The 9,645-nt window shown below is 52.0% G+C and overlaps 1 protein-coding gene across 1 annotated transcript in view; it reads right to left on the bottom strand.

Annotated features, from left to right (window-relative positions):
- The window catches only part of LOC121468955 (uncharacterized), a 2,238,800-nt gene that overhangs the window by 608,352 nt on the left and 1,620,803 nt on the right, over positions 1-9,645 (bottom strand). The window lies entirely within an intron of this gene.

Raw genomic sequence — 9,645 nt, 5'->3', positions numbered from 1 at the left:
GGGGAACTGACGACAACTGGAGAGGCGAGAGAGAGCAGGGAGAGGTTCAGCTGCTGGGAGGAAGGGGCATGAAGGATCCCTTACACTGATCCCCAGTGAAGTACAGGCTCTGGGTGAGCACGTCTGCCCAGCCCACACTGGGCAAACAGTGGCTCACCCACCTCTGCTCTGAGCTGATCAAGAGCTGCTGGGCCACACAGAGCAGGCTCAAGCCAAGCTGCTCTTTTGGCACGTATTTCTCCAGGTTTCCTTCTCCAGAATGCCAGGCAGCACTTACCTTAAGCACAGCCCTGTGCCCGTGTGGTCACAGAGCTCTGGGGCACTGAGTGAGCACTCATGGAGTAAGTAAAACCCACAAATTTACATCAGACTCTATGGGAAATGATTTTAGGATGTCCTTTACTCTGAGACAGGGAAACCAAGGCCCACACAACTGCAAATATCTTTTTTATCTAGAACTTAGACATCAGTAAGAAGAGAACAGTACCAGAGGAGGTGTGAGAGGTGAGGTGATATTTTGCTGAAGCCAAAAGGTTATCTAGCGAAAGAATGGAATTTGCTGGTTCTGTGTGTTGTTTGTGGTTTGGATTTGTTCAGGTTGGTTTGTTGGCTGCTGCTGTGAGAGGGACAGGGTTGAAGAGCTGGCCAAAAGGAAGCAGGATGAGAGGGGAGGGACAGAAGAGCTGGCAGCTGGACAGAATGGAAGTTCCCGAGTACCCATCCAAGGGGAAAGGGGACAGGGACCGCCCTGGCGGGGTACAAAGGAGATAGGAAGATTGCCATTTTCTCAGAGGGTGTGTTTGTTCGTCTCTGGGGGGAGGGAGACATGCCCAGCTCAGCTGAATTCTTACTTGTTACAGAATTTCTGAGAGAGAGAGGGCATGATTTATGTCTGGAGTGAGACTTGAGCTACCCCCTCAGATAGGCCGTGATAAGCGGCCTTGGTGGGGCCTTGAAGCCTTTGATGCAGTGAGAATTCAGTTGTGGCGCAGTCAGAAATTATGTTAAGGTAACTACAAAGTAATGAGCTATCCGAGCATGAATTAGAGTAGAGCTGCAGTGTGCAAAGCCTGACCACCTCAAGGCAAAGGTAAACAATGTTAGCTTGCCAATCAGAGTGCCTTTGTAAACTGTAAACTATATGGGAGTGTATATAAACTGCCATCTTATCACGAATAAGGGGAGAATGTTGCATTAATCATATTGGTTGGATGTGCGTTCTGTCCTGTCCAATTTTCCCGTTTTATGAGGTCCCTGGCTTTTGTTACCAATAAATAGTTTTCTTTTGCTTTGATGATTTTGTCCCCTTTAATTGTATTTAAAAGTTAGTGCGTTTCAAACAGAGGTAAAAGCAAAAATAAAGTAACACAGAAGTTAGGAAAAAGACAAATGAGTGCTGAATGAGGAAAAGGTTCAGTTATTTTCTCAGCAACTTGGGTGAAAGTAGAGTTGGTGACTCCTTTTTCCATGAGCTTTAAATGGGTGCTTTCTTGTAATTATTGCCATTTTACATGATACCATTGTAGAGGCACATCTGGGCTGACACAACAACAGCAAATGCTTGTGGAGCAGAGACATTGCTTTGAGAAAACTCTCCCCTTTGTCTGCCTTCTCCAGCCACACTGCTGTCACTCCAGAGACACAAGCAGGCCTCCTGTGTGACTCCCCAGGAGACACAGCCTGCTGAAGGGACTGGCTGCAGCACCCTGTCCCTTGGCTGTGCCCTTCCCTGAGGTGCTCCCAACGCCCCTCTCCAGGGCAATCCTTAACCAGCGTCTCTTGCTGCCAATTTCCTGCTCAGCAGCCCACCTCGGTCACCTACCCCTTTGGACTGTGCTTTATACTGAGCCAGTCCTGCCAGAAAAGCAGCTTTAAACACACCTCTAGGTAGGCCCTGATGCAGATAAAGCACATCCATTCCCCTCTGCCCAGGGCGAGTCCCCTGCACATTGGCAGCCTGCAAAATCTAACACCCCGTCAGGGTCCAACACATTGTTCCAACCCAAAGCATCCATGAAATTCGTTTTGTTCAATCTGAAGTAATTACTGCAGGTCCTCGGCCTTCAAAGGCCAGCGCTGCCACTCGGAAGGGAATCCTGTGACCCCGAGCATTTGATGGCGACCACACCACAGCAAGAGGTGGCTACTTCATCCGGAGAATGGCAAATGGCAATTTTGTGCCTTTGTGTCCCCAGCCTTCCCCCCATTGTTTTAGCAATGGCAGCTACACTTAGGCAGCTTCAGCAGAGGTTATTTGTGTTGGCTTAGTGCAGATCAGGACTCCCATCCACCACTACCAGCAGTTTGCACTGACAACAGGACCTGGACACTGAGGTATTTTGCTGGAGGCAAGCCTGTCACAAGCACACACCCTCTTCAAACTTCACATCAAACAGGCGTGGAAAAGGAAAAGAGCAGGAAAACGCTACCTTTTGACCGGTCTTACTCATGTCTAGAAATGGGCCAGTTCTGGGCGCAATATTCTCCGCAATGCTGGCCTTCTTCTTCATGTTGAAAAACTTCTCCCACAGGGACTTAGAGGGAAGCAGCTGAAAGGCAAAAATAAACCAGCTAGAGTCTCAGAGATGTGCTTGTTCACAAAAGCTTTTCTTGAACAAGTGGCACTGGTGAACAATTTGTGATCACATAGTCTAGGACAGTCCTGGAAGCCCTGGAAGTTACTTGCTGAAATACTTAGCACCAATAAATTAATAATACAGAGTGGAATACACATACTCCCATCCCACGGCTGCATCCCATTAGCTTCTCTGTGATGTAATGTGACATCTTTGGGGATTTCTGCTCCTTGGGCATTTGTTTCCTCTTATGTTTCATTGGACTGAGGCATTGACCTTTTCAGAGAGTGGGGAGGAGCTCTCAGAACTCCCCTAACTCCATCCATGGACAACACTGAGAACTCACAGCAGGGAGATATCGCTGCTGGGGGAGTCCAAGAGACGCAAGAAAGGAACGTTGTACCAAGAATGAGGAGCACAGGAATGTGTCCAAGTTTTTGTTTTCTCTGTTAATTAGCATTTGTTTTCTCTGTCTGGGCTCACAGACCCCTCCACAGAAGAAAACAGAGGGATCTCCTTGACAGAGCCTCAGCAGTGGGGCATCTTCACTCCAGTGAGCTCAGACAACAAGGGACCTCTGTGGCCTGACTCCAGTGCTGCCTGCAGGGCTGGATCTGCGCCCACACAGGAGATGAGAGAGAACAGCTGGCTTGGAAGCTCTTCCAGCTGGGACCAGCCATGTCTCTCTAGGCTTTGGGCAGAGTTTGAGCTTTCCCTGCCCCACCACATGCCCAGGTGCCCAAGGGCAGGTTGGTCAGAGCAGCACAGGTGAGTGCCCAGCCTGACAGAAGGAATTGCTGTGGCAAAGGGAAAGGGACAGAACACACGCTCGCAGCTTCAGCTGCACATTGGTTTCACTTGGCTCAGCCAGGCAAGACCCTGAGGCAACACACGGTGTTCCCTACTGCACCAGGACAGCCCCCACCAACAGGAGCACGGCACAAAGAGGTGGGGAGGGCGTCTGCAGCTTCACAGCACTGCTGGACAACAGGGGCAGGGAGAGGAGGGACACGAGAGGAGTTTCCAGCCTTAACACAGCCCCAGTGGGTACTTACACTGAAAGACTTCAGCGCTTCCCTCGACCACAGACGGGGTTTCAGGATCTTTTCTCGGAATCCGGAAGCCATTTTGAAGGGAGGATATCCCAGATAAACGACAATGCCTCAATGAAACTGGAAGGAGCAACAATGGAACTCTGAAAATCCAGAACCCAATCATGGCAGATTCAAGGCATATACTGGTGCTAAAAATTTTATAGTATTTGGAAGTAGCTCAATGCTTGTTTGGTGTAAGTAGCTAGTATTGTTAGGCCTCTAGCTGGACTTGATTCGAACGATATGGCTATGTTGTGCAATTCAAAGATGGATCATACTGAAACCTGGAGGTAAAAATCTGAACATTAATAATAGTTAGAACAGACAAAGATGTAGCTTAAATATTAAATACTTAAAAATAGCTTGAGTGGATCTCCTCTTCTTTAGGCTAAACCAGCCCTGTTCTCTCAGCTCTTCTGCACAGGACTTGTGAGAGACTGCAATTTTATGGCTAATGGCTTAAATATTGTTATAAAGGACTTTCTGCCCATTGTGACTGCATAAAGAAGCTGCGACCACCCAAGCCCACCCTTCCCTGAAAACGCCTCCTGACTGGAACTTTGGACTGTGAGTTAGGCTGCCTAAGGGAACTTGAAACAAGACAAAAGTGACACTATTGCCCACTTATCTCAGGTCTGGGGAGAAGTAAACAAAGCTGAGGAGAAAACCTATCCACAACAAAGCCAAACCCAGCAGCTGTCCTGAAAATCAGCTCTGTCTGGGTTCAGGGCAGGGAATTCATAGCCACAGACTCATCTGCTGAGGCCAGGTTTGCACACAAACCTCCCATCAAAGACCTCCAAAGTGCCCCCAGACCCATCCCTGAGGCCTTGCACCAGATGACTGCAGGCCATGCCAAGTAACACAACAGATCTGAAAATCCAGAACCCAATTCATGGCAGACCCAAAGGATATACTGGTGCTAAAGATTTGATATTATTTGAAAGTAGCAATAGATGGAGTCAGACTTGCCCCGCCCCAGGGAGGTACCTGGGCAGTCCCACCTTGCCCAAATCTGCATTAATCCACTGGAGTCTTACGTTTTGCGAGAGAGACCTCACCACAGAGAAGACCAGAAGAGGATTTTATGGTATGCTGATGGGATCCATGGAATGGTGATATTTTTTACTTAATCAGTCTCTGTCACTCTCTTTCTCCTCCCTCTTCCGAACCCCACCCTCCCTGACACTTTTTCTTTCTTTCTCTCTCTATTCCTCACATTTACTGTTAAATAAAATCCAGACTATTGACTTTGGCAATTCAGAGGCATCTCCCTAATAATTTTAATAACCAGATGATAACAACCCACTGAAACTTGACCAGAACTCATTCACCTTTAAGCAGTTTAAGCAATCACTATAGGGAAAAAAATGCATAGACTAGTACATTTAGAAAATGTTGCATTTCTTCAGTGCAACAAAGCACAATCAGTAGACGATATGTCATTCATCCACTCAGCTGTCCATGCCGCTGAAGTGCTGCACCAGAGGACTGGCATTATCACACCCTGCATTTCCCTTTGGCATTCTCTTTCCGAGCACAGATGAGACAAAACCAAAAAGTTCAGCTTTAGTCAATCTTTACCTTCAAAGGAAATTCAGGACTGTGTAGCAGAGATCAATGCTCTGCATGTTCGGGAATCCTTTGCAGAGACCAATGCTCTGCAAATTCGGGACTCCTTTGCCCAGAGCGATGCTCTGTGAACAGTCACTCGGCCAATGGCCCAGTGCAGCCCCTGCAGGAGCCCAGGCTGGCACACCCAGCCCGGAGCCGCTCTGTGGCTGCTGAGCCGTGCCGAGCCCATCACCGCCGCACGTCACAGACGCCGCCGCCGCGTTCGCGGTTTCCAGGCACCCGCGGCACCCGATGGGCGGGGCCGGGCGGGGCCGGGCCGAGCCGGGCCGAGCCGCAGCGATTTTCAAAGGAGATTGGCACTGGAGCTACTGACTTCGGTGCTTTCTGTGAAAAACGCCAGTCACTTGGTTTTTAAGATTTTAAACGTTTAATAATTAGAGTAATAAATTAACAATTACAGTAATGAAAATTTAAGAGTTAGGACAATTACAAGACAATAAAAAGCAAAGAATTACGGACGTGCGGACGCTGTCTGTGAAAAACACTGCGACGCCTTTCCCGCCCAGCGCCGCCGGGATCTGCCCGGCGACCGATGACATCACTGGAGCCTCGGGCTGCCATTGGCGGGCCGCAAAGAGCGGAGCCAATGGCGGGGCCGGAGGCGGCTCTGGGGGCGGGGCCGCAGCGGAGCGGCGCCATGGCTCCCGCGCTGGGGCTGGGGGCGCTCCTGGGCCCCGGGGCGGCAGCGAGAGGCGAGGGGGACCCCGGCACCGGGAGGGACTCTTTGATCGCCCATTCCGGAGCACCGAGGGGCCTGAACCCCCATTCCCGGGCGCCGCCATCCCCCCGCACCCCATTCCCGGCATGGGTTCTACCCGGCACCCCCTTATCCGGCACCAGCAACCCCCGCACCCCTTTCCCGGCCATCCCGCCTCTCCCAGCCCCCAGAGCCCCCTTTTCCTTCACCCAGAGATCCCCTGGACCCCTATTCCTGCCTTTCCCAGCGCCCAGCCCCTCCTTTCCTCAACGCCGAGGACACCCGGGACTCCTATTCCCAGCCAGCCCGGGTTTTCCCACCTTTTCGGGGAATGGGTACACCGGGGAGCCGTGGAGCTCCTTTCCCTGGATACAGGAACCCCCTTAACCTCGCCCATCCCACCTCTACCCACCCCAGCCTTCCCCTTTCTTAATCCTGGAACCCCCAAACCCCGTTCCGAGCTCTCCGGTTCCCCCTTTCCTTCTCCCGTGCCCCCCCAGCCCCCAAATCTCCGTGTGCCCCCAGTTCTCCTGTCCCTGCGCTCCCTGCCCGTGGCGCTGTCGGGGCCCAGCCTGGGGTTCCTGCAGTTCGTGTTGATTTATTTAAAAAATATGGATATTGATCTAGTATCGATATCCAACTGTGACGGACAAAAACTCTCTAACAGTTTAAAGTTAGAAAGTGTATGTTTATTCGACGCCGGGCAGCGTGTAGGATAGCTCCCAAATACACACCGCACCTTCCAGGTGATTACAGAGTCTTTTTATCCATACAAGTATTGAATACACAAAATACAAATGCATATTCATCATTTTAGTACATCCCATTCCCTGCTTCGTACGCTAATAACTCCAAAAGCCATTCAGCATGCGTGGTTTGTCCCTTGAAATGGGTCAGTCGTCCCTTTCATGGGGAGGGGTCCCAAAATGAGGAAGTCAATGAAGTCTTCCTCGTTCTGACCTTTCTACCTTTTCAATGCAAGTATGACAAATGAACTCTTGGTAGAACTCCCATTCCTTGTCTTCAGTTGGTTTCAGAACAGAGGAGGCCCACAATTGTCTTATGTTCCTAAAAGCTATTTGTCAGTTTCTATATTCTTCATTATAAACCCAGCTAACCAAACATTGTGCTGACAAGCAATTAATTATTAGTTAACTACTAACTCCTAACTTCATCAAGGCCTACTCATTTATTATTCTCATTTTAATTAACTCTAGTAAGGCTTATTTCTCTTAGCTCCTCAAAATCTCTAAATGCCTTAAAGTTTACGTTTCACTAAAGGAAACGAAACAAAATTTGCCAAGAAAATTTCTTTTTCGGGTAAGTTTCTTATACCAGGCAAATAGAAGAGCCATTCTTTCAAGAAAGGAGAAAAGAAAAAGGGGTTGGAATAAAACCCAAAACCCCAAACCAAACCAAATCAAACCAAACCACAAAAATCAAAGAAAAAAAAACCAAAAAATCCAAAACAAAACCAGAAAACTCGAACTAAAAGCCCTACACCTCACCTGCCCCCCAAAAAAACACACCAAAAAACAACACAGAAAAATACAAAAATCTGTGTTGGTCTTGAAAGTGGGCGGTTTATGGGCTGGGATGGGGCTGATAGAGCTGTCCGGCTCTGGGGTGTAACGAGGCTGTGAGCTTCCCCTGGCTCCAGGGCCACAGGTGTTGAGTTGGCACCCTTGTGGCAAGCGTTTTCAGGGGGCAACAGGTATGCTCTTGCTCCAAGCAAGCCTGGGGCAATCAGGTCTACCCGTCTCCGGAGCCATCAGGTCTACCAGGATCTGGGGACTCCCGGCTCGTGGAGGCGCCCATGTGATGGGCAGTGACGGGTGACAGCAGGTCATCCCCAACTCTGGGCCGGCCCAGGGTTATCAGGTCTACCCAGCTCCGGGGTCACCTGGTTCGTGGCAGGACCTTCAAGGCCAGCGGTGGCGAGGGTCAACAGGTCTACCCTGACGCTGAGTGACCGTAAGGTGTTGTGGCCAGGTCTACCCTGGTTCCGGGGCTGCCCGGTTCATTGCAGCGCCCTGGATGCGAGCAGTGGCAGGGGGCAATAGGTCTACCCCCACTCCAGGCCGGCCCGAGCCCATCACATCTACACGTCTTTAGGGCCTCCAAACTCGTGGTGCCACATGTGTGGCAGTTTATCACGGGGGATAACAGGTCTACCCTGACTCTGGGTCAGCCTGGGGTCATCAGGTCTACCCTGTTCCCGGGGCCGCAGGGCTAGTTGTGGCGCCTGGGAGGCGGGCGATGGAGTAAGACAAGAGGTCTTCCCCAGTGCTGGGTGGCCATATGCTATGTTGGTGCCAGAACAACAGGTCTACCCAAGGGCTGAGCAACCGGAGGCTGTCCAGCACAGAACAACAGGCCTTCCCTGCTCCGGGGACACCAGGCTCCAAGCGGCCTCTGGGCAGCAGCCGGTGGCGGGGGACAGCAGATATACCCCAGCTCCGAGCCAGCATGCGGCCATCAGGTCTACCTGGCTCCGCGGCTGCCGGGCTAGGTGTGGCGTCCGGGCTGCGGGTGGTTGTGGCAGACAACAAGTCTACTCTGGCTCCGGGCCAGCCAGGGGCCATCAGGTCCACTTGGCTCTGTGGCCACTGGGCTCAGGGTGACACCTAGGTGGCATGCAATGGCGTGGGACAACAGGTCTACCCAGCCATGGAACCACCGTGCTCATGGCAGTTGCCTAGTGGCAGGCGTTGATGGGGTGATGGGGGATAACAGGTCAACCCCAGCTCCATACTGGCCCAGGACAACAGGGCTACCCAGCCATGGAACCACCGGTCTCATGGCAGCGGCCATGTGGCAGTTCATGGGGGACAAGTCAACCTCTGCTCTGGGCTGGCCCAGGACAACAGGTCTACGCGAGTCTGGAACCACCAGACTCAGGGTGGTGCATGTATGGGATGCGGTGTTGGGGGACAACAGGTCTACCCTCTCTTTGCACTGGCTCAGGGTCATCAGGACTACACGGCTCCAAGGCCACCGTGCTCATGGCAGTGTCCATGTGGCAGGCGTTGGCAAGGTACAGCAGGTCTACCCCGGCTCATGGCTCACTCTGTACAACAGGTATAACCAGGCTCCGGGGCTGCCAGGCTTGTGGCGGCACCCGAGCTGTGTGAGGTGGCCGGGTATAGCGGGTCTACCCCGGCTTTGGTTTGGCCAGGGTAATAAGGTCTACCCTGCTCTGGGGCCGCCGGGCTTAGAGTGGCACCCGTGTGTCATGCGTTGGCGAGGACAACAGGTCTAGCCCAGCTCTGGGCTGGCCTGGCGCCATCAGGTCTGCCCCGCTCCAGGAACAGCGTACTCATGGCGGTGCCTCTGTGGTGGGCATGGGCACAGGACAACAAGTCTACCCCGGCGCTAGGTGGCCGTCAGGTGCCGTGGCCAGGACAACAGATCTACCCTAATGCCAGGCAGCCTGAGTCTGTCCGGCCAAGGACAATATGTCTACTCTGTCTCTGGAGCCACTGGGTTCATTGCAGCGCCCTGGATGCGAGCAGTAGCAGGGGGCAATAGGTCTATCCCGGCTCCAGGCTGGCTCGAGACCATCACGTCTACCCATCTTCGGGGCAGCCAGGCTCGCGGCAGCGCCTTTGTGGCGGTCGTTCACGGGGAAAACAGGTCTACT

The sequence above is a fragment of the Taeniopygia guttata genome, chromosome 34 (assembly GCF_048771995.1).
Source record: "Taeniopygia guttata chromosome 34, bTaeGut7.mat, whole genome shotgun sequence".
NCBI classification, from domain to species: Eukaryota; Metazoa; Chordata; class Aves; order Passeriformes; family Estrildidae; genus Taeniopygia; species Taeniopygia guttata.
Note: the sequence above shows the minus strand (reverse complement) of the source record. Positions and strands in the feature narration are given on the sequence as shown.